Consider the following 22,237-nt stretch of genomic DNA (forward strand, 5'->3'; position numbering starts at 1 on the left):
GTAATAATAATAATACTTTTTAGTTCAATGTCGAGTAAGGTGTCAGTAAAATGCACCTGAGACACATTAGTTAATAATTATCGGAAAATCGCAATACACTAGATTTTAATATTCATTATATTCAAATTACAGACTACAAGAAAAATTAGTTTTCATATGTACCAATTTATATACATATATATTTTGATCAATTAATATAAAATATATAATAGATGTGTTTATTTATTTACATATATGTATATAATTGTGTGTGTTTTCAAATAAAATAATTTCTAAAATTTTTATGAGAATATAGTTAAAAGATATGGTTTTTATGGTTGTTAACATGTATAATTGAAAGAATTCTTTTGTAAAAGTATAATATATACTCACACATCTTTTGTGAGTGAGTGGTGAGAAATGAGAAAACAATTAATAAACTTTTATTGATTATTAAAAAATGGTTTATTACAAGAATATAAATCCCCTAAAAAAAAAATATTTATTGAAAAAAAAAAAGAGAAGTAAATAAATAACGGACTGCAAAATACTTTATTCAGTGTAAATTTTTTTTAGATTTGATTGATGTACTATCAATGTGTTCTAAAAACATAAATCAATGTTCTCAAAAAAAAAAAAAAAAAAAAAAAAAGAGAAGAAGATTTGTTTGTGCTAGATAAGTTCCAAAGGAAATCGGATGTATCCGTTATATAAATGTTTATATATATACATATATATATATATATTTATGGTGGAATGTTTGGATAGAAAATTTTATGTTATTGTAAAATTTTGCAGTCACGTTATTTAAAAAAAAAAAAAAAAAACAATAACAAAAAAAGAAAAAAAGAAAAAAAGAAAAAAGAAAAAAGAAAAAAAGGGGATTTTATTCTTTGTAAATTTTCCTATTTTGTTTTCAATATTAGTTTAATTAATTGTCTGCTTTAATACTTGGCCTTTTTCGATGAGAGTTAATATTCATTCCAACTCCATGAGTGAAAACTAGCTATTCCGTAAACATTTTGACCTGAAAGATTATATGGAGTTGAGGCTTTTACAATAATATTCTTGATATTATACATGTTATGGTGGGTGGTGTGAATTATCTTTTTGACTATATTATTATAAATTTTTTTAGAAATTTAAAAATTATATATATTGTTACTTTATATATTATGTGAAAATAAGAATAAAAACACATCTAATTATATATTATTATATTAAACGAATATATATATATATAAATCGGTATATGATTTTGTTTTTAATGAATATGTTTGTATTTGAATATATAAAAGAATAAAGAATCTAGGTTGTGACTTTCCGATAAATTTTATTACTAAGGGACTAGTAATAAGATAGTGTGGGGGTGTGATGAAACTTAAAATTAATAATTTATTATATGTTAAAACCTGTATTTTAAAATTTTAAGTTTCATTAAAATTATAAATTATGTTATTTTAGTATTGTTTGTTTATATTTAAATGTCTTACTAAATTTGTTTTATTTTCAGGTTTTTTACGTGTTGGTAAAATAATGATAACTCAAGCTAGAAAATTCAAATGGAGGTGACTCAAACATGGTTGGAATCCTTGAGAAGTTATTTACAACTTTGCAGAAGACATGATTGCCTAAAAAGCTCATTAAGATGATCAAATTGTGCAAAGATCAAAAGGAGGACACATTTACTTTTACTATGACCATCATTTAGTAAAAAATTCATAACTATTTCAATATTTATCCAAATGAGGTGAATCAAGTGGCCAAACTCATCTACACAAAATTCCCCACATGTTTGTGGCCTTAATCAGAGTCAAAGTGGTGAGAAAAGTCGTGGAACAAGGCATTGAAAGAAGGGACATGGAATTGGAGTTGAGGAGACAAAGAATACTATTACAACTACATGGCATTAATAGAATTTTTGACTCTTTCTCTCATTTGGCCTATAAATAGAGGCCTTGTGCTAGCTTGAGAATCATTCTATCTCATTGTAAAATATAGTGTGAGTGTGTATCAAAGTTCTAAGTTTAAATATATTTTCTTTCATTTTCTCAACTATGAGTGATATTTTAGTGTTGATCAAAAGTAAGTTCATGGCAAGCTAAATCTATTATGTCAAGGTGAAGAGGATGCATTCTTGGTGAAGTAAGATTGTTTATATTTTGTATATTATTTCTTTATCTCTTTTCATTTAGCTAACTTATTTTTATTGTAGGTATAAAAATGAATTATTTGTTGTTATCAATTTACATCAAATGCTTGATACCATTAAAGTGGTTATCTTGATTTGTTGTTTAATTTTGATACAATAAATATTTCATCACTTATTATTATATATATATAGATATATATATATGTATATTTATATAATAATATCATAATATTTCATTTAGGCGATAGCGTGGCTCTGCCGGTTGTTCTAAATGAAATATTATGACTTAATACTAACATCTAACAATCTAACATTTACTTTTTCGCAACTAACTTTTATTTTTCGCATCTAACATTTACTTTCTTGCAACTAACTTTTACTTTTCCGCAACTAACATTTACTTTATTGCAACTAACTTTTACTTTACCGCAACTAACTTATTAAATCAATATATTTCATTTAGGCAATAGCGTGGCTCTGCCGGTTGTTCTAAATGAAATATAATGATTTAATTTAACATTTAATTTATGCAATTATTTATTTATATAGTTATAATTATAATCATAGGTACCATATATAAAATATCGGTTAATTCGGTATTTTCTATAGTGGGAACTATATTAGATTATGTGTGTGTTTAATTTTCTTGGAACCATTATTTATGGTAGTTTCTTTTGTTTCACTTTTAGTTAAACAATATTACATAAACCAAGAATAAATCCTCAAGCCTTGACAATATTTATAATTTGTAAACTTCAGTCTTGCATTTGGTAATCTATAAATTAATAAATTTAAACTCAAAATAACCTCTCTGTGGATCGATCTCGTACTTACGAAATATATTACTTGCAGACAACCTACACTTGGGTGAATTATTATTTAAGTAGTAACACTCGACTCCATGACAGTCATTGAGGACATGGGTGAAAAGTCGAGCTCTAGACTATAAATTGAGAACTACTTCTACTCCTTATATTGATTTTAATTATATTTTCTTTAGTTATTAATCGCATCATTTGCATTTAGGGAGTTGCATGGCATTGCATTCATTTTTTTTTAAAAAAAAAAAGAAGAAAAAAAAAACGAGAATGTCTCGCTAGGGCGGTCAAAACTGACCGCCCCAGCGGGCACTCGCATTTTCAAAAACAGAGTCGCCGCAAACGCCTCTAGCCGCGAGAGATATGTTTTTTTTTTCTAAAAAGATTTTAAGCCGAGAACTCCTCGCTAGGGCGGTCAAACAGTGACTGCCCCGGCGAGAACTCGTATTTTTCAAAACTTTGTCGGCGAGAACCCCTCGCTAGGGCAGACACAATTGACCGCCCTAGCGAGTGGCACAGATTAACAAAAACTTTTTTTTTTCCGAAAACTTCTCGCTCGGGCGGTCAATTTTGACCGTCCTAGCGAGTCGCACAAATTTTCATATATTTTGTCGGCGAGAACCCCTCGCTAGGGCGGACACAATTGACCGCCCTAGCGAGTCGCGCAGATTTAAAAACCTTTCCTCTTCTCTTTTCTTCTCCATTTCGAACCCTACCCCTTTCCTCTCCAAATTTCGGCGCCCCCTCCATCTTTTGTGCTAAATCCGTTTTATTTGGTGATTTTTCAGGGTAAAGACTCCATCTTGGTCCATACCCTCCACAAGGAAGCACTTCGGCTACAAGATTTTCTTCTCCGGTCATCTTCCACAGATTCCGGTGAGCTTCTCCGGCGACCTTCAACAATTTTCCGGCGGTTTGATACTTTGTGCACTCCAGTCTCTACATGGCACCCAAAAGATCTAAGGTAACTCATGGTGCTTCTGGTTCTCGGTCTACTCCGTCTATGTTTGTGAATGATAATGATAGGGAGAGATATGAAAATGCTAGACTACATAGGAAACCAATCCCTGAGCGAGGATTTAGCTCGTCTATTGTCCATCATTTTGCGGAGTTCCAAGTAGTAGGAAGAGGGTGGACTGCCTTTGTGGCACAACTGAACGCAGCAGTGGTTCCGGTTGTGCGTGAATTTTATGCCAATGCTCCGGAGGGGAATGAGCACAAGGCATTTGTGAGGGGACATCTAGTCCCGTGTGATTCCCATACGATCAATGACATGTTGGGTTTACCGCCGGTGGATGATTCGGTGTTTCAGGCGTGGGTGCTTAACCCGGATTATGATTTGATTATTCGCACACTCTGTTATCCGGGCACCACGTGGAAACAACCGGGGACGTATACGGTTTTTCTTGAAAATTTTTTGAAAGTGGACGCGTCATTGTGGTATGCGTTTTTGTCTAAGAGATTGATGTCGGTCGGTCATACGAGTGATGTGAAGCGTGCGCGGGCGGTTGTTCTTTATGCCATCTATACTGGGATGGTGATTGATGTGGGCAGGCTCATTTTCGGACAGCTTAACATGTGTATAAACAGCAGCAATTTGGCTTTTTACTTTCCGACGATCGTGACTGAGTTGTGTGCCCGAGCGGGGGTGATATTTGCAGATGATGATGAGTGGTTACCGCCGATGAGAGCCATTGATGAGGCTCTTTATAGATCCAAGAGGGAGAAAAGACAGGCTGAGCTGCCCGAGGAGGTATTTTTCGATTATGGGGGAGCAGCTCAACCACCTCCGGCCTTAGGACATGCACCTCCACCTCCGCAGCCACGCCGCCGTGCCATGCGAGATCGCATCGACGAATTGGGCGCTTGGGCCACTTATCAGACTGAGTACCAGGCCGTTAATCAAGCCCACATTCAGAATATCGAATACCAGGTGCAGGGGATCTCAACTCATTTGGGCATCGACACGTCCGGACGGCCACCTACACCAGCATACCCGCCACCCATCCAGTTTCAATACCATTATCCTATGCCCCCAGCGACTGAAGAGGGAGTCCCACCGCCTGAGAATGAGGAGGAGGACGATTTCTGATTAGGGGAGTTTACTGTTTCCCCTTTCTTTTTGTTTTGCATATTCTATCTCTGCATTTACATTCATGAGTTTTTTATGTTTTTAGTGTTTGTTTCGTTTTGTGCACTGAGGGAATTGCACAGCTCTAGTATGAGGGGGGTAGATTGTTATGTTTGCTTAGTTAATTGGTTTTAAATTATTGCATTTCTTTTATTTGGTGTCGTTTATGGTGAGAAGACATAGTGTATGAGCCAATGATGATGTTGAATTGATAGTATACAAAAGTATTGATTGGGTCACCTCATGAATGGTACTCTTGATTGTTAAAGCATGAATTTTGGCACAAAGTTGAACTTTTTGAGCACATATGTGTGGGGACTAGAATTTTGTAGGAATAATGGTGAAATTTGAAAGTTTTGTGTGGTTAACTTGAAAGGCATCATTTATGAGTTGATTTAGCATGTAAACCCGTGAAAATAAGTCACTAATTGGGACCTTGAATGAGAACATGTGATTTGCCTTGAACTTTACATATACCCCCTTTTTCAATGCACTGAATTAAAATATCATACTCCTAACCAGCTGTAATCCAAAGTATATATTCTTAGCCTAGGGAGTACACGTGTGAAAATTGTGCAACAAAAAAAAAAATATATCGAAAAAGAAAAAATTGGTGGAGATGTAAGATGAGGGGGAGCCGAAATAAAAGGAATGAAATTCTATTCCTGGGCTAAAAGTTGGAGATGTAAGGATACGAGGAAAGTCAGACGAAAAGTCTTGACGATTGCACAATGAAAATGATCGGTGTACTTCCGACTGTTAGCCACTTGAGCTTACTTTCCTTCTTTTCGACACCCTTCTCTGCACTTAAGAATCGAATAAAGTTCAAATTATGGTTAGTGATAAATGGACACGGGGGTGCATGCTAGTGGGACTTGTATTGAAGTTCTAATTGAGTGACTCGCATGATCGGATGATTGATCTATTTGAAGTACGAATGACTAGACCCATCATGACACACACGCACGTTCAAATTAGTGTCGAGATTTATGTGTAGATGAGAATGAGTATTCGTTTGTGATTTGACTTGATTTGTATGTGGGAAAGTTCACTGAGGCATGAGCATAACAGTTGTTAACTCACCATTGACATTTACTTGTTTTGGTTATTTCCTGTTTGAGTATTTTGTGTTTGTTTTGTTTGTTTAGAATCTCTTTCTTTAACCTATTTTGCTCGAGGGCGAGCAAAAGGTTAGTATGAGGGGGTTGATAGAACTCGTTTTTACGTGTTTTTAGTGTTGGTTTTGAGTCGTATTCATGCATCATATTAGTTTGTTTAGTTTGATTTTGCATCTTTTTAGCATTATTTAGCATTTGACTGACCTCGTGTATTTTGTGGTGATTTTGTAGGAATTGAACCAAAAAATGGGAGAAACTTGGGCATAATGTCGAAGAGGATTCGCTAGGGCGGTCACGAGATTGTGGTATGGCCGAGGATTTTTGCGCGAGTGTCTCGCTAGGGCGGTCAAAAGTGACCGCCCCAGCGAAACCTGGGATATGATCGAGGAAGTTTATTCGAGGACCACTCGCTAGGGCGGTCAAAATATACCGCCCTAGCGAGAAGCGAGATTGAGAAAGATTTGTTTCCAAATTTTGAGGGACTCTATCCTACACGTAAACCTAACACACGAGATCAGCAGCCGTTTTTCACACTTTATCAGACTTTTCATCATTTTTCTTGGAGAGGAGGCTAGGAGCAAAGGATATTTCGAAGACCTCGAGATTTCCACGCGTCGTGGCCGTCACCCGTCGTCATCTTTAGTATTTTCATTATTCAGTATTTGATTTCTTACATTGCTTGTGGTTTTTATCATGAATTTCAGTAGCTAAAACTCTAGATTTGTTGGGATTTGAGGGGATCCTACCCCGTACTCGTTGTTTAACATTATTTCTCGACGTTTTTATTAGTGATTTGTTTATGCTATTGTTCTTTCTTATTTCAATCGAAGCCTAGCTAACTTCTTTTGATTATTTCATGTTGTTAATGATTTCGATATAATAATTAACAATACGATCAAATAGCATAAACCACAGATTTACAATTTTAGTAGATATACGGAATTGGGTACGTGTTGATAGTGATAGTTCACCCGGATGAAAGCTAGTGGATTCCATAGAATGTAATGCAATATTGAACTGTTAAATATTTGAGGACACTTGAGTACTGCATGTTTTTGATTAGTATTAATAGAGCTCGACAGAGTATATTAATTAGTCTAGGGAATTCCGTCGAATGCACGAGTAAAAGTCGAGTGTAGTTAGTTAAACACGAGTGGTATGTGAACTGATAATTTCCCAACAAATTCATTTCTCATTTGATTTAATCCAAATTAATCATTGCGTTCTTGAACACGTTTTCTTTGCATTTTAATTATTTAAATTGTTTATTCTACATTAGTTCAATCATCAAATCAATTTATCGTTGCTAAAGAAATTTTACTTGAAAATAAAAAGAGTGTGACACAGTCCTCGTGGATCGATACTCGTATTCACTTACGTTTATTATAACTTGACTATCGTGCACTTGCGATATTTAAATCGAGCTTTCTTTTATAAAATAAATTTTAGGACTATTCACTGTGCAAGTTTTGCTCGATCAAGCATCTACTCTAACATTTATGTCTTCAGTTTCCAAACTATTTTTCTTCGTTTTTAGCGTAGTATTTTTTTTGGAAGATTAGAACTTACGATCAAATTTGGTTTCTACGTTGTTTGAACTTTTAGAAGTTAGATTATTTACATAGATTGGTGCTTATAACACCTAAATCGACCACATTACGTAAAAATTGTGCAAACAACTACCATATAATTGCAAAATTATTTTAATTATTTATTAAATTATGACACTCATTTTAAAAATTATTTATATTCTTATAACTAATGAAGTTACTTCAGTTATTCTAAATTCAATAAAAATCTAAATAATACAAAAAAAATTAAAATTATCTTTATGTTCACATAAAAAATTGGAAGCCATTCTTTTTCAATGAAATTTCCCATGCACATAAACCAAATGTCAAATTACTCCGTTAAAATCAGATCCCCGACGATCCCACCCCAACAACCTCCTCCTTTCGCCATTGTGCACAACCGCCTCCCCGGATTTCTTGTCGAGTGGCTTACTCAATTGATGTTCTTTCTTTTATACTTCATCGAATACGATGTGGTGATACCCTCGGAAGAGCCCGAGTCATGGATGACCCGAGATATTAAAAAGATAGCCCAAATCAGGATAAGCCTACAGAAAGAGCTCGTCAGTAGACAGGCAGGTCATTTCTCACCCTAGGTTACCAGAAGCTCGGGCTTTATACAAGTTCCTGGTTGGTGGCTTTCCACCCGGGCTACCTCGAAAGTAGCACCTCGCTCAAGTGAGTCGGTATGGGATACCTTATTCTTGGCAATCATTACTGTCATAATCACAGGGGTTTGGCATGTCAGAAAAGTTCTCAGAAATAGAGTATGGGCAGCCATCTTTCTATAATTAATAAGTGGACACTGAAAACAAGGTAATCACGAGATTTATTTCTTATAAATAGCGGCTATGATTTACATTCAAAAGATTCAGATATTCATAGACTCACGTATACTCACATACACACAACCGTTTTCATCATCATCTTCACCTACTGACTTAAGCATCAAAGTGGCCACGCCGGTCACCCCTCCGACGATCATTCACGAGTTCATATTTTTGTTTGCAGGACATGGTTGCAGCAACCATATCCTACAGAAATATGCCTTCACCGCAAGATATATTTCCTTGCACATTTTTTCCTTAACAAAACTCGTATCCAATCCGGTGGATTGCCCCGACCCAGCTTACCCAATTCAACCGGATCGCATCATTGGCGCCATCTGTGGGAACTTGAGGTCAAGATGTCGATATAGCTCCTCCCTGGAGATAATTCACTTCTTTCTGGTCAAGGTGGCCCTCCACTGACGGGACCTCAACCTACTATCACTTTGTCACCTGAAGAATTGGCTCGAATTATATCCGATGCCGTTGAGAAGGCCATTGCAAGAAAGACCCTTTCTCATCATTCTACCCAGCCAGAGCATGAGCTGGAACGAGATAAGGAAGGGAGAGAAGATGAGGTGAGAGTGGAGGAGAGAAAATCTATTGCTGGTTCAAAATCTCCTATTGTAGCTGAAGAGTTGGAGGAGTTGAGGAGGAAGATGAAGATTTTGGAGGGGAAGGTGGAAGGTCAGAATAATGCTCGGGTAATCATTAAAGGGTGTCCTTTCTCTGATGGCATCATCCGGGAACCCTTGCCAAGGCACTTGAAATCTGCAAAGATCAAGGATTATAATGGGAGTGCGGATCCTAAACAGCATTTAGCTAGATTCGAGAACATGGCTATGCTATATTGCTATGGGGATTGGATCAAATGTAAAGTGTTTTAACCACTCTGGTTGACTAAGCCCAGAGATGGTTAGAGGGACTAGCCCCTCAAAGTATACAATCTTTTGAAGATTTCGAGAAAGTATTCTTGCATCATTTCAGCAGCAGCAAGAAATACAAAAGAACCACTTTCATCTTATTTGAAGTGAAGCAGAGCTTGGAAAAAAGTTCGAGGGCATACATCCGAAGGTTGAATCAAGTTTCTTTGGATATTCCCTCTTGTGCCCCTGAAACCAAAACTACTGCATTTACCCAGGGCTTATGGTAGGGAGAATTTTTTTGATCGTTGACCAAGAAAACGCTCGAGGATTTTGATGATATTTTGTCCCGGGCGGAAAAATATATCCACATGGAGGAAGCCCAGAAGCAGAAGAGGGATGCTTTGAGAAGAGAGAGAGAGAGAGAGGGATGACCGGGTGGCCAGAACCGAGGAGAGAATTCAGAGGAAGGTTGACCCCGTGCATTTTCTCATCATGTGCCTCTAAAAATTTCTCGGGACAGGGATGTTCAAAAGTGTAGCTCAGAGAGATTTCAAGACCTGAACCACAATCCAAAATCTACTAGACCCAAGAAGATAGGATTTTGTACCCTTCATAAAGTGTGTGCTCACAACATAAGTGAGTTCCGAATGCTGAAAAGAGATTATATCCAGCCTGCTGCCCTAGGATATAATCCATCAAACAAAAGGCCGAAATTTCCACACTTGGCAACTCGACAGCCAGGACCCAGTGCCTGGAAGAACTTGCAAGATGCCCTGGACAAAAAGAGAAATCAGGACCAAGATCGGAAGAAGGCCTCATCCCCTGCTTTAGAAGTGATGAAAATGGTTTTTGGAGGCTCTACAGATGGTGATTCTAACCGGGCTCGAAAGGCCTGGGGAAGAAGGGAGTGCTTAGAAGTTGAGGGGCGATGAAGAATGAAGTGGTTATCAGCTTTGGCCCAGAGGATCTCAAGGGTGTCAGTCTTCTTCATAATGATGCCCTGGTAATCCAAGCCCGAGTTGCCAACTACGATGTTATGAGGGTCTTTGTGGATTCCGGGAGCTCTGTGAATGTCATATTCAAGGAAGCTCTAGTGCAGATAGATTTGCAGGGGTATCAATTGGAGTTAGTAGAAGTTGTCCTTTTTTGTTTTGCTGGTCATGTTATGTATCCAGAGGGAGAGATTATTCTGTCGTTGACTCTGGGCACCCGGGAATTAAGAAAAATCGTCATGACCACTTTTATGGTTGTGGATGCCTCTTCATCAAAAAATATTATTCTGGGGCAGCCGGCTATGAATGAGTTAAAGCTGTAGCCTCTACCTATCACCAAAAGATCAAATTTCTAGTCTAGAATTAGGTGTGAGAGGTCCGGGGAGATCAACCCTCTTCATGGAAATGCTATGTGGATACTGTGAGAACCCGGGATTTTACGATCGGAAGCAAATCAAGTAAGTAATACGAACTTGAAGTTTAACTCAAACTAAGCTCGCAAATTTTTGTTCCAACTAGATAACCTGAATATTAACTTAGATTTTCATTAAATTTAACTCGAGGAAGCAACTTCAAAGCTCGGGGATTAGCTCAACAGGAGGCCAAGCTACAAATAATTGCATCCATCGGAGTAGTGTCACGAGAGGAATAAAACCCCAGTTCAAGGACTCGATCTTTTAGCTCGAAGAAGCTCAACCAGGCTTGTCCTAACAAGACCAAAAAGGGAGCTATAAGTTGAGCCAAGAGTTTGGACAAATTAAATGTGCAGGAAATAACTTTTGAGTTAACCCATGAAGGAGCTGCGGGAGGAGCTAAGGGCTAGGACATATTGATGGTGCATGAAATGACCCTTTAGAAAATCAAGGTGACATTTAAGGAGTGCATGATATTTTGAACCACATTCATGGCTATTCTTGGTGACCAAGATTTCGGCCAAGGCTAGGTGAAAGGGCCAAAAATTTTCTATAAATATTGCATCTAGGTTGAGAGAAATGCACCCCAAAAACCAAGCAAGAATTTCGGTTTTTCCTTTCCCCTTTCTCATAAAAAATTTCAGCTCTTTCCCCCCTCACCCTAAACCATTAGGCAGAGCAAGCAAGAAAAAATGAGGAGATTTTCGTTCAGTCCAGTAGGGAAACCTTGTGCCGAAGTGCTGCCCGATCGAAGACAGTGTTTGTTAGAGCCGTGCCGAAGTGCTGCCCGATTTTCAACAAGAAACTTCTTTCAAGATATGGTAAGTGGGTTTTTTATATGTATATTTGTTTGTATTTTTAAATCTTGAATATATAAGTTATGACATGCATGAATGTGTGTCCTCATTTTCGAAAACAACATGATGTCTATCTTTTAAAATTTAGATCGATTATGTGTTTTCTTCTATGTTTCGAAATTCGTTGATTCCTCTGAATTCGTTTGAAAATATGATATCTGAAAATTTTGATAAGTTCTGTTCGATAAAAATCTGAAAATCTTTGTTACACTATTACGATTCAATTTGAAATGGGACGAGAATTGTAATTCTGTTCTGGCCCCCAATGGTGGGTATAAAACCATTTATGTTCTAGCCCCCAATGGTGGGTATAAAACCATTTCTGTCTGGCCCCACCGGTGGGTATAAAACCGAGTTCTGGCCTCACCCATTAGAGGACTAACATATTAGGGACAATTTGACCATGGAAATGAGATGAGTAACAGTGTTCTGTATGTTCCGATCTGTTCTATTATGTTCTGTTTCTGAACTGCTCTGAATCGTCTAATAACTCTGGCTCATATTTGTTTCGTTTCTGTTATAATGAGTTAAAAGTAATAAGATTTGAAAGTTTGTTAAATTTTTTTTTTAAAGATTAAGTTCTATATGTATCATTGGAAATCGATCGACCCCCACTTTCTGAGTGTTTCCTAAAACACTCAACCCTTTAAAAATTTCAGATAAAAATGAAGAACAACTGAATGAGGAGGAGAAGGATGCGTTCTGGGGATGGTGATCGAAAGACAAGTTCAAGAATTTAGACTTAATTTTTTTTTGCTCAGTTTCCGCTTTTGCAACTCTGATGTAATTTTCATTTCATTGTCGTTGTAAAGACAATATTGTTTTATGAAAAAGACTGGTTTTTGGCATTTCGATATGAGGCTTAATTGTTTTCAAGTAATTGTTAAACAATGCCGGATGTCACAGACACTTCGGACACAGGGCGTGACATTTAAGTGGTATCAAAGCCGCCAGGTTCATAATCCCGCTGGGATTTTGATAGACAAAATTTGGCGAAGTCAAATTTTGGCAAAAGCCTAGTGTATCCCAATTTGAGTCCTACTTTCATCCATTCTTGAAGTCTAACTTTCATCTGTTTCCTAAATTCCGAATAGACTTAAAAAATCTATCCATTCGATCATTCCACAAACTCTGAGTATCGAAAATTTTCACGACAACTTTGTTTCTACTATTTGTGCCTTTCTATCCTTTATACGATTGTGACGCTTTACTTCCATTTTTATCCTAGGAAATGGCTGCTCCACATAATCGCGCTCAGGCTGCACTTCGTATGCGTCAGCTTACCATAGATAATCAAGCTAGGGAGATTGCGAATTTGAAGGCGCAACTTGCTAGAGAGAAACTGGAAAAACAGGAACTTAGTGAGATTAGGAATATACTGGAGACTGATGTGCAATGACATACTCACCATTTGGACTTGGCTGAGAGCCAACTCCTTCAGATACCTACCGACTCAGCTCGCATTGAGCGTCTGGCTTCACTGAACAGAGAGTTGCTTGAGAGGGTAGAACCAGAAAGAGGACGTGCTGCTTGGGCTCGTCAGCGTCATGAACAGTTGAACACCAAACAAGAACGGTACATATCCAAGCTCCACGACACCATGGAGAGACTTAAAGAGCAGAACAACTATCTACATTTGGTGATAGAGAACATGGAGGAGGAGGAAGTAGCACCGATGGAGGTGGTCGGATATGACAGCACCAGTGACAGCGATGGCGGAGAGATGTTCGATTAGATTAGCATTATAATAAAGTATCTGGATTGTAGTAAACTTATGGCTAATAAAATATTATGTGTACCGAACTATTTTGAAACTTTCTATTATCTTATTGCATATTTAAAATTTGACGAGTATCTTATTTATAAAATTTTTTTATCTTTATAGGAAACCAGTATGGATCTCTAAAGCATTATAAATGAACTTCAAAAACAACTTCAGGAAAAAGGAGTCAGAAATTAAAACACTGAAAGAAAAAAATGAAAAACTCGAGAGAGATAACTACCAGTTGGATGGGAATAACGTATGCATGATGGAGGATCTTCATGAAGCCCGAGTGGAAGAGAATAAACTACGCGAAGACGTTAGACGTTACGCTGCTTATCATCTAGAGTCAAAGCGTCAGCACAAGACAACCAAGAAAGAGTTGAAGAAAGCGCAAGATAGAATTTTTACGCTCGAAATCCGCGATAATAGTCTCCTCAAAACGCAGCGCCATCTTGAAGAACGAATTGAGGAGCAAGAAATCGATGAAAAAGTAAGCCAATCAACAATACAAGAACTACAGGGTCAAGTAAACAACCTTGGTCACCACAACACACAACTGCAGAATTACATTGAGCACTTACAAAATGAGATGGTCAATATGGAAGAACTCATAGAAGAACTAGAAGAAAATCCGATGGAAGAAGAAGTCAACGAGGCTGTAGGAGACGGAGAAGTTATAGACGAGTAGGAAGAGAGAGTTCTAGAATAGGCTTCGATTGTATCTATAAATATTTGATTAATCATTTGTTTTGAAAAATATGTGGTTGTATGAAATTTTTTTTACAATTTAATGAAATTATTCCTTTGATTAAATATTGTGGCAAACGAATTAATAAAATACATGTTTATAGGAAATGGCAGGCAGACCACCCCGAAACAACCGTAACCCCCGTGGTGCCAACCAAAACGAAAATCCACCACCACCCAGAGTGAATCTCAGTCAAGAGGATATGATGGCAATAGCTACGATCGTAGCTGCAACGTTACAAGGATTCATGAACCCATTGGCTAACGCCATCCAACCACCACCTGAACCGCAACCGCGTTGGATTAAGTACCATTATGAATCTCTCAGAAGGAATCTAGTTCCAACTTTCGATGGGAACCTAGAACCAGAAGTCAGCCACAACTGGCTCAAGAACGTCGAAACACAACTACATTTACTGGAAATACCTGAAGAACTGAGAGTGGAGGTTGTAACACCATTTTTGGAAGACCCAGCTAGGAAATGGTGGGAAACTGTGTCGCCATCTTTGGCAGAAGTGGAAGAGATCACATGGCAGATTTTTAAGAGAGAATTTTTGAAACAATACTACCCAGCCGAATTCCGTTTGCAGAAGTTAAGCGAATTTGAGAACTTCAAGGAGACCCCAGACATGACGGTAATGGAATACACTTCGAGATTCAATGATCTGGGAACCTATGTCCCAACAATCATGTCGGATGAAACCTTAAAAATGCATCGCTTTATAAAAGGACTCAACAGCCGAATTCAGTCAGCATTGGCAATATTCAAGCCAAACAGTTTTGGGATTTGATGGGCGCTGCAATGAGCACAGAAACAGATATCAAACGTCGCGAGGAAGAGAACAAGAACAAAAGACCAATGGTCAATCAACCTACTCAGAACGGTCCCAAGTTTAAGAATCCAAATTATTCAGGTGGGCCTTCCCAAAGAAGTTCTGGTAATACTGGCAACAGGGAAGGGAAGTGGTGCGACGCCTGTAAACAGTATCATAGCAGGGAATGTTATCGAAATTCAGGTGCATGTTTTAAGTGTGGATAGGTGGGTCATCGAATTAAAGAATGTCCGGAGAACAAAGAAAAAAGGGCGGGACCCAGAAAGCAAAATGAGAACAAGACCAATGCTAGGGTGTATGCAATCACCCAAGAGGAAGCTGATAACACCAACGAGGTGGTAGCAGGTACTATACTGCTCCATAGCATACCTGCATATACATTGTTTGATTGTGGTGCCACGCATTCATTTGTGTCTAGAAGATTTGCTAAGAAGCTTAAACTTGAACATGATATTCTTAGTGAACCGTTAAGAGTAGCAACACCTGCCAGCAAAACAATTGAAACACACAAAGTGTATCGAAACTGTAAAATTTGTATCAGCAATCAAACTTTTGAAGTGGAATTAATTCAACTCAATATGTTTGAGTTTGACATCATCCTTGGAATGGACTGGTTAGCCAAAAACCATGCCATAGTAGACTGTCAAAAGAAAGATATTAGACTTCAAACTCCAACAAAAGGGGATGTCGTATATCATGGGAAATCCAAAGAAAGAAAATCTCTACTATCGGCTTCACAAGCCTGGAAAGCTATAAAGGGAGGAGAAGAAATTTACCTAGCAGTGATCAATGAAACCAAAGAAGAAGAAGTCCCAAAGTTGGAAGATATTCCAATTGTTAGAGAATTTCCAGACGTTTTCCCCGAAGAACTATCGGGAGAGATACCAGATAGGGAAGTAGAATTTGAAATCAATTTGGTCCCGGGTGCTGCACCAATATCAAAGACACCATACCGAATGACTCCAGCTGAATTAAAGGAGCTAAAGGAGCAACTGCAGGAATTATTAGACAAGAAGCAGATTCGCCCCAGTGCATCCCCATGGGGAGCCCCAGTGCTTTTTGTAAAGAAAAAAGACGGAAGCATGAGGCTATGTATTGACTACGGGAGTTGAACAAGATCACCATAAAGAATAAGTACCCACTCCCAAGAATAGATGATCTTTTCGATCAGTTAAAGGGAGCCAAGGTCTTCTCAAAACTAGATCTGAGATCTAGTTACCATCAGTTGAAGGTTAAAGCGGAAGACATCCCTAAAACTGCTTTTAGGACAAGGTATGGACATTACGAATTCACGGTAATACCTTTTGGCCTAACAAATGCTCCTGCAGCATTCATGGACCTGATGAATCGGGTATTCAAACCATATCTCGACAAGTTTGTGGCTGTCTTCATAGATGATATCCTTGTGTACTCACGAAGTGAAGAAGAACACAAAGAGCATCTGCGTCTCACTTCGCAGACACTTCGAGAAAAGGAATTATACGCCAAATTCAAGAAATGTGAATTTTGGTAAAAAATTGTGGCGTTCTTAGGACATATAATTTCTGACTTAGGAGTGTCAGTAGACCCTAAGAAGTTAGAGGCAATCAAGGATTTTCCACAACCAAAGATAGTGACTGAAGTCAGGAGTTTTCTGGGTTTAGCAGGCTATTATAGAAAATGTGTGGAAGGATTTTCTTCGATAGCCATTCCACTCACCAAACTTACTCAGAAAAATTCGAAATTTATTTGGAATGAGGAATCTGAAAGAAGCTTTGAAACCCTGAAGACAAAACTCGCATCCACACCAGTACTAGTTCTTCCAGAGGATGGTAAGAATTTCAATGTATACAGTGACGCTTCAAAGGGAGGATTAGGGTGTGTGCTTATACAGGAGGGACAAGTAATTGCTTATGCCTCACGGTAACTAAAACCATATGAGCAGAATTACCCCACTCATGACTTGGAGTTAGCCGCAGTATTATTTGCACTTAAAATCTGGAGGCACTACCTTTATGGAGTAAAATGCGAAGTTTTTACTGACCACCAGAGTCTCAAGTATATTTTCTGTGGGGACCCGACGCTAATCAAGTTCTTAATCATCATTGGGACTAATTAATCAATTATAAACAGGGTCTAAATTTTTTTATTTTTTTTTATGCGGAACGTAGTGAAATCAAACTAATATACAACTCAGTATATAAAAGTACAAGTCCTGTACTACAAACATACATTCAACTAAGGTTTAAACAACTAATGTCAAGTGTCCAACTGTAGTGACCCGTTCCAGAATCACCTACTAATGAAGAACTAAGCATGCAATTAACTTAATTAATAATAATCAGAGATAACAGCGGAAATAAGGCCAACGACAGTAGTTATACAACCCAATCGAAATCAGAACAACTCAAAATATATTCGGTACAACCATATCGAATAGAATAGTACTGAAAACTAAACCAACCAGCTACTCACTGTCCTCCTCCTCCTCCTCCTGAGCTGTCCAACCTGAGGCCTGCCCCGCGGGAATGGGGGTGTCCAAGATAAACAAAACCGAAGACGTGAGCGATAAGAACGCCCAGTACAAAAGCATGAGTATACAAGCCTATATGAAATGCACATGCTATGATATGATACCAGGGTAGTCAAGAAACAGGAGTAACAAAGGATCTCAAAATGCTCAGTCTAGAGGCGCCAAGTGGATAGTGCCGCGCGGTACTCCTCTGGGTCACTGCATCCACTACAAGAACAGACGTGGACCTAAAATGTCCCGGATCACCGAAGCCCTCCGGACCTGTCGGCCACTGTGTACTCTCGGTGTCCATGCGTCCACAAGACAAGACAGGGCTGAGCGGCCCCACAAGATATAGCTTATCTCGAAAGAGATATAGCTCAACAGTAAAGGCTATCTCGAAGGAGATACGGCTCAACATGAAATGCAACATGCATCATAAAACGTGACATAATAGCATGCATCATATGACATATATCAATGCACCACATAATCATGCAACACATATAAGGATGTATACTCGACCAGGATATCTCGGATAGTACTTTCGTACCTCTATCACAGCAAGCCTAGCCTTACGCAACACCGCTAATCAGGTCTAGAACAAGCCTACGCATCAAAAGCATACCCAATGAACAATACTACCATGCTCGACTAGCAAAACCAGTACTACCAAAGGTTTAGGGTTTACCTTCGTCCGTCGACAGCCCTTTGATGTCGATTGCCTCGTAACTCAGGCGTCACTACGCTACTAATCCTGGCAGCTCTTGGCTAACGCTCGACCGACAAACTAACCCTAGAAACCTTCCAAACCTCTCAAAATGAGACACAACTTCAAGAATTGACCATCCAAAATGAGGAAATCCGAGCACTATTTATAGGCTATGTTCGGATCCACCGAACCCACTTCGGAACGTCCGAACTCCCACGTGTCCATCGGCTCTTGACACCTCATGATCGGATCCACCGAACCTACACTTCGGATCATCCGAACTTGCATGCAAACTGACGTGTCGATCAACTCTTGACACCTCATGATCGGATCCACCGAACCCACTTCGGATCGTCCGAACGCTTCGGTGCTACAGAACCATCTTCGGTCCGTCCGATCATGACCACGGTCAAAAATTACACATTAATCCGTTAATTACCCAATTTGGAATTCGGGCTACTACATTCTCCCCCCCTTAAAAGATTTCGTCCTCGAAATCAGGCTTAGAGGATGAACAAAACGAAATAACAACATCGTTATTACATCTCAATTGTTGTTTGAATACAACTGATATTTCGATTACAACTGAAAACACAAACATATACAAAGCATAACTCAAAAGAGCTCTGGATGCTCCGAACGCATACGACTCTCTAGCTCCCAAGTGGCTTCTTCAGTGCCTCTGCGCTGCCACTGAACTAAGACAAGAGGAATGATCTTATTCCGCAACACCTTGTCTTTGCGATCGAGGATCCGCACTGGTCGTTCCACGTAAGACAAATCCGAATTTAGTTGAACTTCAGAGGGATGCAAAATGTGAGACTCATCTGCTACGTATCGTCTCAACAAAGATACGTGGAACACATCATGAATACTTGATAGGTACGGCGGCAATGCAAGTCTGTAAGCCAAATCTCCCACGCTTTCCAATATTTCAAATGGACCAATAAATCTCGGAGACAGCTTACTCTTGAGACCAAATCTCAAAATCCTGCGAAAAGGCGAAACTCGGAGAAACACTTTCTCACCTGGCTGAAAATAAAGAGGTCGCCGCTTGGTGTTCGCATAACTAGCCTGTCGATCCTGAGCGATCTTAATCCGTTTCTTGATTACTGCAACCTTATCAATAGCCTGCTGGACTAACTCCGGTCCCTCAACATGTCGTTCCCCAACTTCGTCCCAGAATAATGGAGTACGACAACGTCGCCCATACAACGCCTCAAATGGTGCCATACCAATACTACGATGATAGCTGTTGTTGTACGCGAACTCAATCAAAGGCAAATGATCCTGCCAAGCGGGTCCGAAATCCATAACACAAGCTCGCATCATATCCTCAAGTGTACGGATAGTCCTCTCCGTCTGACCGTCGGTCTCTGGATGATAAGCTGTACTCAAACTTAGTGAAGTGCCCAATGCTGACTGGAAACTACCCCAAAATCGTGAGGTAAAACGAGGATCTCTGTCACTAACAATACTGACTGGCACTCCATGCAGACGTAAAATCTCTTGAATATACAAGCGAGCCATACGATCGAAAGTGAAATCACGGTTATATGGCAGAAAATGAGCAGACTTGGTGAGTCGATCCACCACTACCCAAATAGCATCACTATTCCTCGAAGACAATGGTAAGTGAGTAATGAAGTCCATCGCGATATGCTCCCACTTCCATTCAGGAATAGGTAAGTTCAACAATACTCCTCCCGGTCGACGGTGCTCTGCCTTAACCTGCTGACAAACAAGACACTTGGAAACAAACTGATAAACGCTGCGCTTCATCCCTTTCCACCAAAATCGTGTCCTCAAATCTTTATACATCTTGTTGCTTCCCGGATGGACACTCAACTTGCTTCGATGAGCCTGAGCCAAGATCTCTTCCCTCAAAGTATCATCCTCTGGTACCACAACCCGATTAGACAAACACAGAAGACCATTAGACTGATAATGGAAATTGCTATCTCCACCACCCAATCGGGCTAATCTCTGAGTCTTGAGATCAGACATCTGTGCATCTCGAATCCGAGCGAACAAAACTGGCTCAGATAAAATGGTAGCAACACGAATGCTCTCCATACCTTTCCAATGTTTGAAATTAAATCCCAATGAACAATAATCCTGGATAGTACTAATCATAGCACTGGTCTGAAGTGCAGAGGCTCTCACCTTGCGACTAAGAGCATCGGCTGTGAGATTCGCAGAACCTGGATGGTACTTATTCTCGCAGTCATAATCTTTAAGTAGATCCATCCAACGACGTTGTCTCATGCTCAACTCAGCCTGAGTGAACAGATACTTCAGACTCTTATGATCAGTAAAAATTTCAAACTTAACCCCGTACAAATAATGACGCCAGATCTTTAGCGCAAACACAATAGCAGCTAATTCTAGATCATGAATAGGGTACTTCTCCTCGTGAGGTTTTAACTGCCTGGATGCGTAAGCGATCACATGATCATTCTGCGTCAACACACACCCTAAGCCTTGAAAAGAGGCATCGGTGTAAACAATGAAACCATCAGATCCTGACGGTAACGCCAAAACAGGTGCAGAAGTCAGAAGTCGACGAAGCTTTCTGAAACTATCTTCGCACTCAGAAGACCACTCAAATGGAACATCCTTCCGAGTAAGTTGCGTCAATGGTCTAGCTATCTGAGAGAAATTCACGATGAAGCGACGATAATACCCTGCCAGACCTAGAAAACTACGGATCTCGGCCACCGTCGTCGGACGTGACCAATTCAGCACTGCCTCAATCTTGCTAGGATCCACAGAAATTCCTTCCTTGGAAATCACATGACCAAGGAATACTACACGATCAATCCAGAACTCGCACTTACTCAGCTTAGCATACAATTGCTTCTCGCGAAGAATCTGCAACACAATCCTCAAGTGCTGGATATGCTCTTCCACACTGTGAGAATAAATCAAGATATCGTCGATGAAAACCACAACAAACTGATCTAGAAAATCCCGAAAGACTCGGTTCATTAGATCCATGAACACCGCTGGCGCATTCGTCAATCCGAATGGCATAACTAGAAACTCGTAATGCCCATATCGAGTACGAAATGCAGTCCCTGGCATTAACTCAATGCCAAATACCACCTCTCTAACCAGAGGAAAACCAGGAATCTCATCTGGGAAAACATCAGGAAATTCACAAACCACTGGAATATCATCTATACCAACACTACCTGTGGATGAATCAATCGCATAGATGAGGTAGCCTTCCCCGCCCGCCTCTAAAGCACGACAGGCTTTCAGAGCAGATACCACTGGCATCGGAGGTCGCGCTCCCTCACCATAGAAAAACCAACTAGAGCTCTCAGTCGTACGAAACTGAACAAGCTTCTGGTAACAATCCACGGTAGCTCGGTAGGTAGTCAAAAGGTCTATACCTAGAATACAATCAAAATCTTCCATCTCCAGGATCATAAGATTCGCACTCAATTCGTTACCCTCAAAATCTAAGGGACAACCCATCACTAGACGCTTCGCTAACACTGAATGACCCATCGGAGTAGAAACAGAAAGAATGACGTCTAGAGAAACATACGGTAACTTATGACGCTTAACAAATCGTGCAGAAATGAATGAATGTGATGCTCCGGTATCAATAAGAACAAAAGCAGGAATACCGCATAAACGAAAAGTACCTGCTATGACTCTCTCCGTTTCATCTGCAGCCTGATCCTGGTTCAGCGCAAAAACCTGACCTTGGGCACGAGGTCGAAGATTTGAACTACCCACTGCCTGACCCTGCCTCCTCTGCTGAACAGTCGTCTGAGATCCGGAACCAGATCCTGCTCCACCTCGCAACTGAGGACAATTCTTCTTGAGATGACCCATCTCTCCGCACTGAAAACAAGCTCCCGCGGCTGATCGGCATTGCTCCGATGGATGGTTCTTCCCACAATGCACACAAGAAACCTTCCTCTTACCAAAGCGATAAACACCGCTAA

Source organism: Primulina eburnea, chromosome 3 (assembly GCF_022965805.1).
Source record: "Primulina eburnea isolate SZY01 chromosome 3, ASM2296580v1, whole genome shotgun sequence".
Lineage (NCBI taxonomy): Eukaryota > Viridiplantae > Streptophyta > Magnoliopsida > Lamiales > Gesneriaceae > Primulina > Primulina eburnea.